A 17,118-nucleotide genomic window follows, 5' to 3' on the forward strand; every position below is an offset into this window, starting at 1 on the left:
AAAAAAACGAAAAGAGAAAGAAAAAGCCACGTTTTAGTCAACGCAGTGAGGAGTAAAAGAAAATGAGGGGAGATGAAGCAAAATCTGTGGATATTCATGAATGAAGAGTTGCAAAGTCATATGGGAAAAGATTTTTTTTTTTTTTCTCAGCAGAATCATTAAGTGCACACTTCGGAGGAAGAAAACGTAAGAAGTTTTCTGAAGAGAAATGGAAGAATACACACTCTGAGCCATTATCATGGGCTAAGAGATGGGGGTTAAGTTACTTTGGGTTTTCATATAACTTAACACATCCATTTTCTTTTCTACGTCGACCATCTGTACTGTCATTAGAGTGTATGACTGAGCGACTTCACTTTCACTTTTCACCTTCCTGCATTGGAGAAGGAAATGGTAACCCACTGCAGTGTTCTTGCCTGGAGAATCCCAGGGACGGGGGAGCCTGGTGGGCTGCCGTCTATGGGGTCGCACAGAGTCGGACACGACTGAAGTGACTTAGCAGCAGCAGCAGTAGCATTCTCAGGTGTAACCTAGAGCTCACCATGGTACTCTTTTATTATGTAAGTTAAACATAAGTACATTTATCACATTTAAAATATTTGAAGAATAAGTAGTTTCAACGTTGTTTAAACCATTCCAAATCATAGAAAATTATACTAAGCTTGTTAATGTATTTTATGAACCTGGCATAATGTTAACAGTAAAGGTCAGATCAGATCAGATCAGATCAGTCGCTCAGTCCTGTCTGACTCTTTGCGACCCCATGAATCGCAGCAGGCCAGGCCTCCCTGTCCATCACCAACTCTCGGAGTTCACTCAGACTCACGTCCATCGAGTCAGTGATGCCATCCAGCCATCTCGTCCTCTGTCGTCCCCTTCTCCTCCTGCCCCCAATCCCTCCCAGCATCAGAGTCTTTTCCAATGAGTCAACTCTTTGCATGAGGTGGCCAAAGTACTGGAGTTGCAGCTTTAGCATCATTCCTTCCAAAGAAATCCCGGGGCTGATCTCCTTCAGAATGGACTGGTTGGATCTCCTTGCAGTCCAAGGGACTCTCAAGAGTCTTCTCCAACACCACAGTTCAAAAGCATCAATTCTTCGGTGCTCAGCCTTCTTCACAGTCCAACTCTCACATCCATACATGACCACAGGAAAAACCATAGCCTTGACTGGACGGACCTTTGTTGGCAAAGTAATGTCTCTGCTTTTGAATATGCTATCTAGGCTGGTCATAACTTTCCTTCCAAGGAGTAAGCGTCTTTTAATTTCATGGCTGCAGTCACCATCTGTAGTGATTTTGGAGCCTAGAAAAATAAAGTCTGACACTGTTTCCACTGTTTCCCCATCTATTTGCCATGAAGTGATGGGACCGGATGCCATGATCTTCGTTTTCTGAATATTGAGCTTTAAGCCAACTTTTTCACTCTCCACTTTCACTTTCATCAAGAGGCTTTTGAGTTCCTCTTCACTTTCTGCCATAAGGGTGGTGTCACTTAAGAATACAGATGCAAAATTATTAATAAAAAACTAGCAAATAAAGTCCAGTAGTGTGTCAGTGATGAACTAGTACTGCCAAGATGAAAAGATGGTTTCCTGTCAGGAACTCTTTCAGTAAGAGAGTTCTTAAAATAACATAACTTCCATCTGAGACATCAATGAAGCCCATTACACCAGTATATTAATGGATTAAAATGATTCAAATAGATGCTGAAAAGGCATTAGGTTAAAATCAGTAGTCATTTCTACTAAAACTCCAATCAAAATAGAAATAAAAGAAAATCACCTAAATATGATAAATGTTACTTATATAAAACCAATTTCTATCTATTTTAAAACTATTATAAGGGAATTTGGTAACAAACCTGTAGACACAATATTTCAAAAGCAATAGTGGTTCTTTACTAGAAATAATCAGATAGAATTAGAAATGGAAAAAGAAGCCACGTACAATAATACAACATTTTTAAAATATTTTGAAATAAATTTAATAAGAAAGCTACAAAGCCTATTAAAAAGAACCATAGAATTTTATTAAAGGGCTGTATCAAGACTGAACAAATGGAAAAACATACCTGGTTCTTGCAAGGGAAGATTTAATTTTACAAATATGTCAATTCTGCCCATATTGTGACATACTTAATGAATTTTCAATTAAAATCTCTATGGTCTTAGAAAATTGAATTATCTTACATTTTATATGGAAGAATAAATGTCCATGAGAAGCTAAGAAATGTACAAACATGAAAAATGATGATGAGATTCCTTGCCAGATATTAAAATGTTATAAAGTCAGCATAATCAAAAGTGTTGGTTATTAGCATAGGGACAGACTAATTGATTAGCAGAACAAAACAAAAATTGCAGAATATATAGGAGCACCGCATAGGAAAAGGGTGGTATTTCACTTCAATGGGGAGAGAATGGTTTAGCAAATGAGCACACTTTACGTTAGTAAGCAGAATAATTAGATATTCATTTGAAAAAAATTACAGTTGGACCACTACCTCACATGATACATAAAAACACTGCATTAATTTTTTTTCTTCTCATCAAAGCTTTATTTACTCTTATATGTCAATAGTTCTCAGAATGTTATGCCCACTTCTTACCTGAGCTTCAGGCATACCTATTCAAGTGCCCATTTCACATTTTCACTAACATACCAAGTCCATATGTCCAAAAACATATGCTATTCCATCAACCACTCCCGAAACAGCCATGCTCGTGGTTAGTGCTTGGGTGCTACCATCCAAATTTTTACATTAAATTCCTCAATGGGTGGGTATAATATCCACCATGGGTCAATCCCTGGTTCAGGAAAATCCCACATGCCACGGAACAGCTAAGCCATGTGTCCAAACTACTGAAGCCTCTGCTCCAGAACAAGAGAAGACATCACAATGAGAAGCCCAGGCACTGTACCTGGAGAGGAGCCCCTGTTCTCTGCAAATACAGAAAAGCCTGTGCAGCAATGAAGACCCAGCACAGCCAAAAATAAAAATAAATGAATACTTTTTAAAAAGTACCCTCAATAATTATTTCTCCCACTTGACCACATTTCCAATCACTAAATCCTTTTGATTTTGCCTATTGTTAATAAGATCCCTCAAACCAATTCATGTCTTTTCATCTCCTTAACCATTTTCTTAGACAGATAGAAGATATTTTAATTTGATCACTGCATTTACCTCATAAGTAGTATTTCTATTTCCAGCTGTGTACTCTCCAACTCATTTGTAAAAAAGAAAGAAAGAAAGAAAAATGCCATCCTTCTTAAAGAAACTGTATATGGAATATATAAAGAAATTTCAAAACTAATCAATAAGAAAATGAACAACCTAATCTAAAAAGGGTGTACAATCTGAACACTGCACAATACAAGATACAAGGCTGGCAAATAAGCATATGAAAGATGGTTGATATTACAATTCATCAGAAAGATTCAAATCAAAATCACAATCACATGTCACAACATACCCACTAGAATAAAGATAAAATATCTGATAAACATCTAGTGTTTACAAGAATGAGAAACAACCGTAATTCTTATGTCTTCCTATGGGAATGCAAAATGACACAGATACCAACTTCTGAAAGCAGATTTGCAGTATTTCATAAGATTAATAGTATATTTATCATAGAATCTAGCAATCCCACTTCTATGTATTTTTCTAAGTGAAATATGTCCACACATGAACATACATCAGTGTTCACAGGAGCATTATTTTATAATAGCCACATCCACTGAAAGATGAATAAAGACACTGTGATTTATTCATACTATGGAAAACTCTTCATCATTAAAAAGAATGAAACATGAATACAGCAACAACATGGATGAATCTCAAAAACATTATAAGCAAGAACAGTCAAATGCTAAATGTTACATACTGTGTGCTTCTATCAATATTTTTATAAAGTTCAAGCAAGGTCAAAGTTATAATGATACTGTATAGATCCTTGATTTCTTGAGCTTGAGGGTGAGAGTGGATATATTAGTTTGCCAGGGTTGCCATAGTGAAGTACCACAGACTGGGAAGTTTAAACAGAAGAAATTATTTTCTCACAGTTCTGGAGGCTAGAAGTCTGAGATCAAGCCATCTTTGGCAGGGTTGATGTGATAGAACAGGGCTCCCCAATCTCTGGGATCTAATGCCTGATGATCTGAGGTGGGGCTGATGTAATAATAATAGAAATAAAATATACAATAAAAGTACTGTCCTTGAATCATCCTGAAACCACCCCCCACATACCAGTCTGTGGAAAACTCTTCCATGAAACTGGTCCCTGGCGCAAAAAAGGTTGGGGACCGCTGTGACAGAACATGTAAAGACATTGCATTAGTCATAAAAGTTTAAAAAATTTTTTAATAAACAAAGGTTTAAAAAGATTAAAATATAGACCATATATATATGTATGTCCATAGATATATGTACATGAGTTCAGTTCAGTTGCTCAGTCCTGACTCTTTGCGATGCCATGGACTGAAGCACACCAGGCTTCCTTGTCCATCACCAACTCCAGGAGCTTGCTCCAACTCACATCCATTGAGTTGGTGACGCCATCCAACCATCTTATCCTCTGCCACCTCCTTCTCCTCCTGCCTTCAGTCTTTCTCAGCATCAAGGTCTTTTCCAATGAGTCAGTTCACATCAAGTGGCCAAAGTATTGGAGCTTCAGCATCAGTCTTTCCAGTGAATATTCAGGACTAATTTCCTTTAGTACTGACCGGTTTGATCTCCTTGCTGCCCAAGGGACTCTCAAGAGTCTTTTCCAACACCACAGTTCGAAAGTATCAATTCTTCAACGCTCAACTTTCTTTATGGTCCAATTCTTACATCCATACATGACTACTGGAAAAACCATAGCTTTGACTAGATGGACCTTTGTTGGCAAAGTAATGTTGCTGCTTTTTTAATATGCTGTCTAGGTTTGTCATAGCTTTCCTTCCAAGGAGCAAGCATCTTTTAACTTCATGGCTGTAGTCACCATCTGCAGTGATTTTGGAACCCAAGAAAATAAAGTCTGTCACTGTTTCCATTGTTTCCCCATCTATTTGGCCATGAAGTGATGAGTCAGATGCCACGATCTCAGTTTTTTGAATGTCAAGTTTTAAACCAGCTTTTTCACTCTCCTCTTTCACTTTCATCAAGAGGCTCTTTAGTTCCTCTTTGCTTTCTGCCATAGGGGTGGTGTCATCTGCATATGAGGTTATTGATATTTCCCCCCGCAATCTTGATTCCAGCTTGTTCTTCATCCATTCCAGCATTTCACATGATGTACTCTGCATAGAAGTTAAATAAGCAATGTGACAATATACAGCCTTGACGTACTCCTTTCCTAATTTGAAACCAGTCTGTTGTTCCATGTCCGGTTCTGTTGTTTCGTGACCTGCATACAGATTTCTCAGGAGGCAGGTAAGGTGATCTGGTATTCCTGTCTTTTTAAGAATTTCCCACAGTTTGTTGTGATCCACATAGTCAAAGGCTTTAGCATAGTCAATGAAGCAGAAGTAGATGTTTTTTATACATATATATGTACGGGCTTCCCAGGTGGCACTAGTGGTAAAGAACCTGCCTGCCAACACAGGAGACATGAGAGACGTGGGTTCAGTCCTTGGGTTGGCAAAATCCCCTGAAGAGGGCATGGCAACCCACTCGTGTTCTTGCCTGGAAAATCCCATGGACAGAGGAGCCTGATGGGCTATAGTCCATGGGGTTGCAAAGACTTGGACATGACTGAAGCAGCTTAGCTTGCTTGCTCAGTCATATATACATATACATATTGTCTTCATATATACATATATGTCTTCATATTACATATTGAAGACACTTTTAAAAGTTAATTAGTAAGCCAGAAATTATTAAGAAAATACAGGATTAACCTTACGTAAATATTAAACTTTTTCTTAGGGCATATTATATCTTTGTTAGTTAGGATGCATTCAGCTTCAAGTTTCGAAAAATTCAAGTCATACAAGCAATAAGGGAATTTATAGGCTCACATGCTGGGAAGTCCAGAGTTATAGCGCCTCAACTCAGTGTCTTCCTCAGAATCATTTTCTGTGATTCTCCTATCCTTGCCTTCTTTTTTTCCATTGGCTTTCTAGAGGCCGGTATTATGGTGGCTACAGTAGTTTTTCTAAAAGTGTCATCTATACTTGACAATGGCTGGGAGAAAAAGTGTAGATTTTTTTCCTATTGTCCATGCTTACAGTAAAGAAAAAACCACAGCAAGTTTCTTCTTACACTTCATTGGACCCAGCTGGCCACCTTTCTGAGTCCCTGTGGGGAGGGAAATGAATTCATGGGCTTAGGCCTAGGTGTGTGTGCATAAAAGGATTGTCACAAAATTTGGTTTTCTCAGTGTGCAGGATTTTGTGTAATTTTTACTTTCTTCTTTAATATCAGATTGAATTTTAGAAGTAAACATATATTATTACTTCGATCAGAAAAAAATGATAAAGCTATTTTTTTGTGGGAAAAAAGTGTATCTCATAATAACAGCTGGAGAGAGTATGGATTTACACAGATTTTTTTTTTTTTAATCATTTCATTTCCATCTTTGTCCTGGCAGGAAGTCTTTTTTTAAAATGGAATCTTCCTTTAAAGGGAAAGTGAAAGCTGCTCAGTCGTGTCCGACTGTTTGAGACACCATGAACTATAGCCTGCCAGGCTCCTCTGTCCATGGGATTCTCCAGGCAAAAACACTGGAGTGGATTGCCATTCCTCTCTCCAGGGGATCTTCCCAACCCAGGGATTGAACCAGAGTCTCCTGCATTGCAGGCAGATTCTTAACCCTCTGAACTACCAAGGAAGGCCCTAAATATATATAGCATTATTATTTTTTAATCTTAGTTTGGCCACATCTCTCAGCACGTGGGATCTTAGTTCCCTGGCCAGGGATTTAACCTGCACCCTCTATAGTGGAAGCGAAGAGTCTTAACCACTGGGCCACGAGGGATGGCCCCCAAAACATTATGTATGTATGTATGTATGAGAAAAAGTCAGCAATGAGTTTACTTAGGTTTCTTAAACATTAACAGTTCAATTAACATTTACTTCTCATCAAACTTCTCTACTTAGTTGAAACAACAGTAGAGTGGACAGACAGGCTTGAATTATATTTCTATGATTACACTTGTTTTATGCCCTTGAAACAATGAAAAGTTACGCCCCTCTCATCTAAGAAGAGGAAACACACTAATTCCTTTTGATCTGATCCTTCCAAGAGCGACGATGAACCAGTTCCTGCCCAAGTCTCAGGATTTCAGCAGTGGGTGCGGGCGGGGTGTCCCCTGACTGCTTCAGTCTGATCATCTCAGCTCACCAGTTGTTTTTCCTCGGCCTCTTCTACCCCAGGAAATGCCACCAGCGCCATCAGGCAGGGTGGGCTATTTTTAGCACTGGGCCTGCCTGGGGAAACTGGAGAACTGGAACACTCACTGACAAGGAAGTGGAAGAGAGCAAAGGCTTAAGAGAGAAAGATGAGATGCTTTATCTTTTCCTCCTGTGATTTTATTTGGCAGCTAGTCATCCAGTTAGCGAGGTCTAGGAGATAACAAAGAGCTTAAGTGCTGAGTAGCGAGATGGCTGGGGGAAGGGAAGACAGTACGCTGAGGGAAGGAGTGCGGGGCATTTTTATGTGGAAAGAAAGTAAAGCTGTGGAATTGAGTTACTTAAACACAGAGGGAAAGTTACGGGCGCAGAAGTTGTTTTGCGAGAAGTCAGTCAAGACCTGAAGTGAAAATCTTTGAATTTTCTTTTCAAAAAAAGTTTTGAAAAGAGTGGCTAAAAAAAAAATCAGCTATGACTTATGATAACTTTGTAGCCATGCAAATTTAGGCAAATTACTTAAACCTCTCTGAGGACTCAGGGTTTTTTAATTTGTAAAATATGGGTATTAGCTACCTACCTCAGAGGGTTGTGAGCCTTCAAAGTGAGCCAAATGTATGTAAAGCACTCGGCGTGGTGCCTAGAATATAGGAACCACTTAAAAAGGTGACAATGATTATTACTTTGCTTTAATTTCCATGTTCTGAATAAAATCGCTCTATGTTCATAAAGAGGCAAAAAAAAAAAAACAAAACCCATGTGGCAAAGGAGACATTCCCCTGATCCTCGTACACATGTACTTACACATAGGAAACAAATTACAGATGCATTCTGGTAGCATAATCCATCCAGAATGAGGCAATGCTTAGGACAGTTATTATACTACATCACTTGAACACTGTCCACCTCTGTTTTGTAGTTTTTTAGCAACAAGGGAAAACCTGAACAATCACGAACATGGATGTAGTATGTATAAGTGTAGTATGAATTTGAGGACAAACCAAAGCAAATCAATGTGTCTCCTTTAGACACTCTGTGCTAACTAAATGTAATAGATCCCAGGGGCAAGATTAAACAGAAGATGGTAAAAGCATCAATATTAACACAGTTGAGGAATAAGAAAAAGCAGTGTAGTGCCTGTAGCCTCAAGTTAATATTTGGCAAAGATTATTAATATTTAGCAAAGATTATTTATTATTATTCAAAATAATAAAATATAAAATTAATATTATATTTGTGTGTTCTAAGCAAAAGTACAATAACTCCCAGAAGATATTACTGCACTGGCCAGGACTTCATGACTTCTAAGATCCTTCCAACTCTCAGGGAAAAATAAAATTATTATTATTCCTTTGCACTAAAAAACACAACAAATGTTGTCTCTTATAGTCTTACCTTTTCTTCAACTTGATTTTCTTCAGTTTTCTAGGGAAAAGCAGTTAACACTAAATGTCTTGGTATATGGGATTTCCCAATCTGCATATATACATCAGCTCTACTCTTCAAGATGACACATGTCATTTTGGTTTTTAGAGAATTTTTTCGTCTAGTCAAGGCTATGGTTTTTCCTGTGGTCATGTATGGATGTGAGAGTTGGACTGTGAAGAAGGCTGAGCACCGAAGAATTGATGCTTTTGAACTGTGGTGTTGGAGAAGACTCTTGAGAGTCCCTTGACTGCAAGGAGATCCAACCAGTCCATCCTGAAGGAGATCAGCCCTGGGATTTCTTTGGAAGGAATGATGCTAAAGCTGCAACTCCAGTACTTTGGCCACCTCATGCAAAGAGTTGACTCACTGGAAAAGAGTCTGATGCTGGGAGGGATTGGGGGCAGGAGGAGAAGGGGATGACAGAGGATGAGATGGCTGGATGGCATCACTGACTCGATGGACTTGAGTCTGAGTGAACTCCGGGAGTTGGTGATGAACAGGGAGGCCTGGCATGCTGCGACTCATGGGGTCGCAAAGAGTCGGACACGACTGAGTGACTGATATGATCTGATAGGATTTTACAATTTGTACTTTAAAAATCATCAGCAACTTTCTCTTATGCTGCTGCTGCTGCTAAGTCACTTCAGTCGTGTCCTATTCTTTGTGACCCCATAGACAGCAGCCCACCAGGCTCCGCCGTCCCTGGGATTTTCCAGGCAAGAACACTGGAATGGGTTGCCATTTCCTTCTCCAAACTTTCTCTTATACTCCTTTCTTACTTTTAATTCTACAAGTTCTCCCAATTTATCTACATAAAATCCTCCTCAATGCAATCTAGGAAGAGTAAATATGAAAAATTTTTTCTCCCTCCTCTTTTCCATTCCTTGCAATAGTATCCCACTGACTGTATCCCAAATCTAAAATCAACAGAAATAAGCTATAATTCTTTCCCTACATGACTTGTTTGACGCAAGATTCCAAGCAATCTAAACTCCTCCCCCTCCCCACTTTTAGGTGTTTGCAATTGAGAGGTAGATGGATGAAAAATACATATAATCGCAGATATAACTGTTGCAGGATAAGACCTCCAGGAAGTAGACTCTGAGATAGAGATTTGTGTGCAGAAAATTTATCGGGAATGAGTCTTGGGATTGACACCAATGGGGAAAGGTAAGGAGGCTGGATGGGACTAAAAAGGTGGGCTGTATCACAAGACTTCAGCCAACTGATGAGATTAAGTTAGGAGATTGAGCCACCCTTTATACTGGATATAAGATATCGAAGGGAAGAGGTTTGAACCTAGGCTAGGAGGCTCTCTATAGCTGAGGGCAATTCCCAAAGAAAGCTCCAAGCTAATAGCTGTCAGCATGCAAAATTCCTAGGCTCCCCAGAGAAGAAGACCTTTAGTCATGGAAGGGGACTCTAGGCAGTGCAGCACAGGATCCAGAAGTCATGGGGAAAAGGTGTCATCTCTGGGGCAGGTGTTGGCTATGGATATGAGGTGGAGATAATATTTGAGTGGTCCCCTTCTCCTCATACACATTCCTATACTCCATACTTCTCTGCCATTGTCTCTGCAGAAGGTTGAAACAGCAGAATGCAGAGAACAAATGGATCAATTCTTTGCTTCTGAGTTACAAACATTGGCCTTGGCAAAGACAAAATATTTGGAAGAAGGTAGAAAGTGTCAGAAGAGAAGTTTTCTCAGCTGCTTCCAGACTAGGCAGAGAATCCCTTGGCTTTGGTAGGGAATGTAAAGAGACTTAGAAGCCTGTAGATTCCTGGGCTACAGCTTAGGGAGCTGAGAGGACAGGAGTGAAGAAGCCAAGACCCCTGTTCCTGCCCCCATAGTACTTACAGAGAAGATACATTCAACAAATAAATGCAATAAAACAAATTAAATTATTATGATAGAACATATAAGAAGGGAATCTCTTCTGGCTTATGAATCTGGGGACAACTCATTTAAAAAGAGATATTTAATTTGAAACCTAAAGTGTATGTAGATATTGTCTAAATGGAGAGTAGAGAGAAAAAATCATCTCAGGGAAAAAGATGATGACTGTAGCCTGTTTTGGAAGTGAAGAGAAGACCGATACAATGACTGGAATGCAGAAAAGGAACAGTAGAAAAGATAGGCAATGTGCACACTCAGTCACTCAGTAGTGTCCAACTCTTTGCGACCCTATGAACTATTATAGCCACCACGTGCCTCTGTCCATGGAATTCTCCAGGCATGAATACTGGAGTGGATTGCTATTCCTACTCCAGGGGATCTTCCTAACCCAGGGATGGAACTTGAGTCTCCTGTTACAAAATCAGCGCTGTAATCGAGAATGGAAGAGAGGTACTTCCCTGGTGGTCCACTGGCTAAGTCTGCACACTCCCACTGCAAGGGGCCTCAGTTTGATTTGGGCAGGGAACTAGATCCCATATGTCTAAAGAACTAGATCCCACACCCTTAGTTCTCACCTATTCACAAAAATAGGTCTTCAATGAAAAAGTTTGAATAAATGAATCAATAAGCAGAGCTCACCAAAGAGTATAACTTTTGAGCTGCCAGGAAAGTAAACTTCCATGAGACTCAAAACTTTTCCTTCCCTCCACCCTCCTATTTCCACCTAGGAAATTGCTGGGATCTTTAGACCTAAAGACCTAAGGATGAATAGCAATTAAAGATCACTGAGTACCCTGGCAGCTCTTTCAAAGTGCAAGTGAAGTCGCTCAGTCATGTCCAACTCTTAGCGACCGCATGGACTGCAGCCTACCAGGCTCCTCCGCCCATGGGATTTTCCAGGCAAGAGTACTAGAGTGGGTTGCCATTGCCTTCTGCCATTGCAGCTCTTTCAAAGCTGCCTCCAAATCACTAGCCCTAAAGGATCACCCCTAAACCCAAAGCACTGTAGGATTGAAAATATGCAGCTCTTCAAATTAGATTGAAACCTGTCCAATATATTTTTCTTTCACTTATATCTTTCAGGAGATTTCCTGATCTCTTCAAAGTGCAATCAGTCATCTCAACCTTCTACTCAAAGCCCCCACATGACACTTTCTTAGAGCAGCTCTCTTTCACTTCTTTTCCATCCCTGAGCTATTATTATAATGCTATTATTCAACAGCTAACATGACCACCTCCAATTCTGTCCTACCCATGTAAGCCAACATTGAGTGTATCTTGAGGGATTTCCCTGGAGGTCCATTGGCTGAGATGGCACATTGTCAATGCAAGGGATCCAGGTTCCATCCCTGGTCAGGGAACTAGATCCCACTTGCCACAACTAAGAGTTTGCATGACACAAATAAAGATCCCACACTCTGCGATGAAGATCCTGTGTTTTGCTGTCCCACAACAAAAAGTATAAAGAAAGAACCACAATGGGATAAGTAGGAGGGGTGGAGATGAGATTGAGTCAGGAGCTCCCCTTCTGGTGTGGTAACCCATAAGCAGGTAGGCTATCCCAACCACAGAGGTTCTCCCCAAGGAGGGCAGGGTCTGAGCCCCACACCATGCTCCCAGGCCAGTTTTCTTACACCATGTACAAAATAAACTCATAGATTAAAGACTTAAATGTAAGACCTTGAAATCATAAAACTTCTAGAAGAAAATAGAAAAAAAACTTTGACATTGATCTTAGCCATAACTGGGGGGAACATGTCTGCTTAGATAAAGGCAACAAAAGCAAAAATACAACAAATGGGACTACCTCAGACTAAAAAGCTTTTGCACATGAAAGGAAATCATCAACAAAATGAAGAGACAACAGTCTTAATGGGAAAAATATTTGCAAATGATGGTGCATTTGATAAAGGGTTGATATCCAAAATATACATCTCAGTATTAAAAAATAAAATCAACAATTCAGTTTAAAAATGGGCAGAGGATCTGATAGATATTATTCCAAAGAAGACTTACAGGTGAGCAATAGATGCATGAAAATATGTTCCAACATCATTAATCATTTAGGAAATGCAAACTGAAGCAACAGTGTGCTATCACCTCACACCTCTTAGAATGGCTATTATCAGACATAGGAAATAACAAAGACCGGCAAGAAAGTGGAGAAAAGGAAACCCTTGAACACTTGGTGGGGATATAAACTGGTGTAACCACTGTGAAAAACAGTACGTAGGTTCCTCAAAAGATTAAAAATAGAACTACCACATAATCCAGCAATTCCTCTTTTGAGTATTTATCCAAAGAAGACAAAAACACCAATTCAAAACCACATATGCTTCCTATGTTTGGTGGTGGTGGTTTAATCGCTAAGTCAAGTCTGACTCTTTTGACCCCATGGACTGTAGCCTGCCAGGCTCCTCTGTCCATGGGATTCTCCCAGGCAAGAATACTGGAGTGGGTTGCCATTTCCTTCTCCAGCCTCCTATGCTTACTGCAGCGTTATTTACAATAGCCAAGATATGGAAGCAACCTAAGTGTCTACAAATAGACGAATGGATGAAGAAGATATGAGATACATATAGAAGGGAATATTACTCAGCCACAGAAAGAACAAAGTACTGTCAGTTGTGACAATGTGGGTCTAGATGGTATTAAGCTAAGTGAAATAAGTTACAAAGACAAATATTGTATATTCTCACTTACGTGTGGAATCTAAAGAAACCAATAAACAAACAAAACAAAACAGAAACAGACCCATATAAAGAACAAACTGCTTATTGCCAGAATAAAGGGGAGTGGGTGTGGGTAAAAAAGGTGAAGGGGATTAAGGTGAACAAACTTCCAATTATAAAATAAATAAGTATGTAATGTACAGCATAGGGAAAAAAGTCAACATTATTGTAATTTGTATGGTGACAGATGGTTACTCGACTATTGTGATCTGTTCATAATGTGTATAAATGCCAAATCACTATGTTCTACACCTGAAACGAATATAACATTGTATATCATCTATACTTCAGTTTAAAACAAGAAATGCAAAAAAAGAAATTACTGAAAAACAAAAAAAAAAAAAGAAAAAAATCCTGAGTTAAAAGTAAAAATCTTTCCTTTTCTCCCCTTCCTGACCATTGTTCCTTCTTTCCCTAAAACATTTTTCCACCAGTGTAGCCATGAATTCATAGTTTGTTGTTGTATATTTTTTCAAAATCTTAAAAATATGTTTTATGTTTAAAAGTAAAGATTTCTATCTCACAAACAATAAGAAAGTAGTTTTTTTAAGGTCCACTCTCAGTTGAAAACTGGCACAAAAGAGCAACACCAAGCAGGTGATTAAATGGAACACACACACACACACACATTTCTAGTAGTTTTCACAAAATTACTAAGCACAGATTTCAAGGGATCCAGGACTGTCTTCTTAAAGATTCAGCCAACTCACCAAACCATTTTACTAAGTGCTAGCAGAGAATGTTTGCTAAGCAATATTGCACATACAACCTCAAAGTAAACCCTTGCTGACAACTGTTATTTCAGCTTGTTCTACAGGTCAGGGTGTGAAAGGCAATGGAAACTAACCTTAAATAAAGGAGAGGGAGATGGTATTAATATCAGCCTCATATCTCTTTAATCTTTCTGCTGAGTCGTAAATATTATGTATGAAGCTCCTGTATTGAGGAAGAAATAAAAGCTAGTATTGACTTGTAAGCATTTTTTTAATATCCAGAGTTTGCCAAGAGAGGCTGACATTTTAACCATTAGAAAAATTTTAGGATGTATGTATATATATATTATATAAATGTGTATTATAAGCATTATAAATACTTGGTGAATTTGTAGGTAATTTTTTCCTACCATTATAAATACTGCTTCAGAATTATTTCCAGTGCTTGATGTAACATTCTGTTTGCAAAATATGGTCACCCTAGAAATAGTTAATAGATTACATGTCTTAAAATTTCACAACCAAAAGGAGAGATGGTAAAAATTCCCCAGTGTTATTTATTGAAGACCTGTGTCACACTTTTCAAAAAAAAAAAAAATCATTTTTCATAGAGAGCATAGATGATTATTCTTGTAGGTTAATTCTTAGAGAATTTTCATAATTTTTTTTACATGAACACCTTTAGTGAACTTTCTAGCTTATTAAGTGGAATTAAAAATTAAAGAACAGCCATAGTTCATGGTGAAATAATTAACATAAGATTTACACAGAATTTTGCATATATCTATGTATTCATAAAGTGCAATGGATTTGTAGCTTAATGTAATAAACATGAATAAATTAAGTACAATTACATATTATTTTCTCTAATTTATGAATTTGATATGTTTTACTGTTTTACTATTATTATATAAATAAGGTAATTTCTTTACAATATTAAATTGTAAGGGAAATATATGTCAGTTAACAAAGAACCTAAATTTAAAATGTAAACTATAGAAAGAAACCTGTAATACTGCATAATATGTTTTTGTAAAAGAGTATGACAACTTTAAACATGCGAGGAAAGTTGAGTAATTAAAATTCAAGGCCATCTTCAGACACATTTCCATGGTAAAATCATAGTTGGCCTGTCTCCACTTTGTATATATAGTAGCACAAAGTCTTTTTCTCTTGTGCAGTTATATACTTAGTACACACACACACACACATACCTTTTCCACATTTCTTTCTTTTTCTGCTAGCTTGCTTTGTAGACAAACCAACTTGCAGTCCAACCGCCAGTAGAGTTTAGTTGCAAACAAACTCTACCACTTCAACAGTAAAGAAATTTGTTGGAAGGATATGGGTCAGCATATAGAATCAAAGATAAAGCTGATAAGCCACCCTGGTGAGGACAGACCCTAGAACAGTTCCAAGGATCCAGGTAGGAGAAATCCATAGATTATCCATAGAATCCACAGCTTTGGAGGAATCCAAAACGGTCCATAGAAGGCTTATTGCAATGAATGTGTGTTTGCCCTTTTCTCATTGTCTCTCAGCTCAGGATCTACATTCCTGGGAGAGAGTCTGATCTGCTTAGCGAAGTTCACAAGGCCACACCTTGACTGGGGCGATCTGGACCTCTTCCCTGAAGTGACCATGAAGAAGGCTAGCAGCTACATACCCCCCAAAACGGACACCTAGATGTGGTCACCAAAAAAGGAGAGAAGATTCTAGGTAGGCAAAAGCAGTACATGTTTTAAGATTCTAAAACCAAGACATTTATTTATAATTGCTCTATATATGGCTTTGATCATTAATAGCTAAAACATTCATAAAGGAGGATATTGTAACTAGCACTGACTTGTTAAGAATAACAAATAAGATAAACAAGAATATTTCCTGTTTATCCAATTTCCCTTCTCCATTAACTCCTTCTTCCTAAGCTTTCCACGGAGCATGCAAATCTCTTATGCAAAATCTCTTTGCACTTGAATATGTATAGAGTACAAGCCAGGAGACCTAAACTTATTTCCAATTGCTTCTCTAATATGCTAGGAGATCTTGACATCTAGAAATTTTTAAAATTTTAATTTTTTATTTATTAAACTTTTGATTTTGTACTGGGGTATATCCAATTAACAATGTTATGATAGTTTTAGGTGAACAGCAAAGGGACTCAGCCATACATATATATGTCTCCATTCTCCCCCAAACTCCCCTCCTATGGAGGCTGCCACATAACATTGAGCAGAGTTTCATGTGCTACACAGTAGGTCCTTGTTGGGGGTTGAAGCTTTTTGAGGGTTTCGCTTCTTCATTTGTAAAACGAAGGTATTAGGGTACAGGAAGTCCCAGCGACTGCATTCATTCAGTGGTCAGATGGTAGCAGGCAGAGTTCTCTGCTATTGATTCCTACCAGCCTTTTCCAGGGTCAGGCCACTCTTCAGAGGAGCCAGGGACCTGTGCTTACAATCCCTGGAAGTTGACAGGTGGTCAGAGACTATCAGGGCTCTGCTGAGGAGTTGCAACGAGTCCAATCATTCATTCATCCACTCATTCAATCAATCATTTGCCAAGCATCAGGTGATACCACTCCAGTACTCTTGCCTGGAAAATCCCATGGATGGAGGAGCCTGGTGGACTGCAGTCCATGGGGTCTCGAAGAGTCGGACACGACTGAGTGACTTCACTTTCACTTTTCACTTTCACGCATTGGAGAAGGAAATGGCAACCCACTCCAGTGTTCTTGCCTGGAGAATCCCAGGGACGGGGGAGCCTGGTGGGCTGCCGTCTATGGGGTCGCTCAGAGTCGAACACGACTGAAGCGACTTAGCAGCAGCAGCAGGTGATGCAGATGAGAGCTACTACTCTCAAGAAGCTCACAGATTCTGGCTCAAATAACTCCTAAATAAGAAACAAGAACTTGAGAATTTGAAGAAATGTAAAGGGAAAAGAGTGTCATACAGATCAACCAAGCCTACAGTGTTCACTGTAGTTACTGGGTGTTCATAAAGGCTTACGGGAGCAAGAA

General features: G+C 38.8%; 1 protein-coding gene across 1 annotated transcript in view; it reads left to right on the forward strand.

Annotated features, from left to right (window-relative positions):
• Positions 1-16,209, forward strand: part of LOC113898881 (wiskott-Aldrich syndrome protein homolog) — a 79,672-nt gene extending 63,463 nt beyond the window's left edge. The window contains exon 5 of the mRNA XM_027552191.1: positions 15,644-16,209. The gene's annotated coding sequence lies outside the window, so the exon portion shown is untranslated. The remainder of the gene's footprint in view (positions 1-15,643) is intronic.
• The last annotated feature ends 909 nt before the right edge of the window (positions 16,210-17,118 follow it).

This window comes from Bos indicus x Bos taurus, chromosome 9, assembly GCF_003369695.1.
Source record: "Bos indicus x Bos taurus breed Angus x Brahman F1 hybrid chromosome 9, Bos_hybrid_MaternalHap_v2.0, whole genome shotgun sequence".
NCBI lineage: Eukaryota > Metazoa > Chordata > Mammalia > Artiodactyla > Bovidae > Bos > Bos indicus x Bos taurus.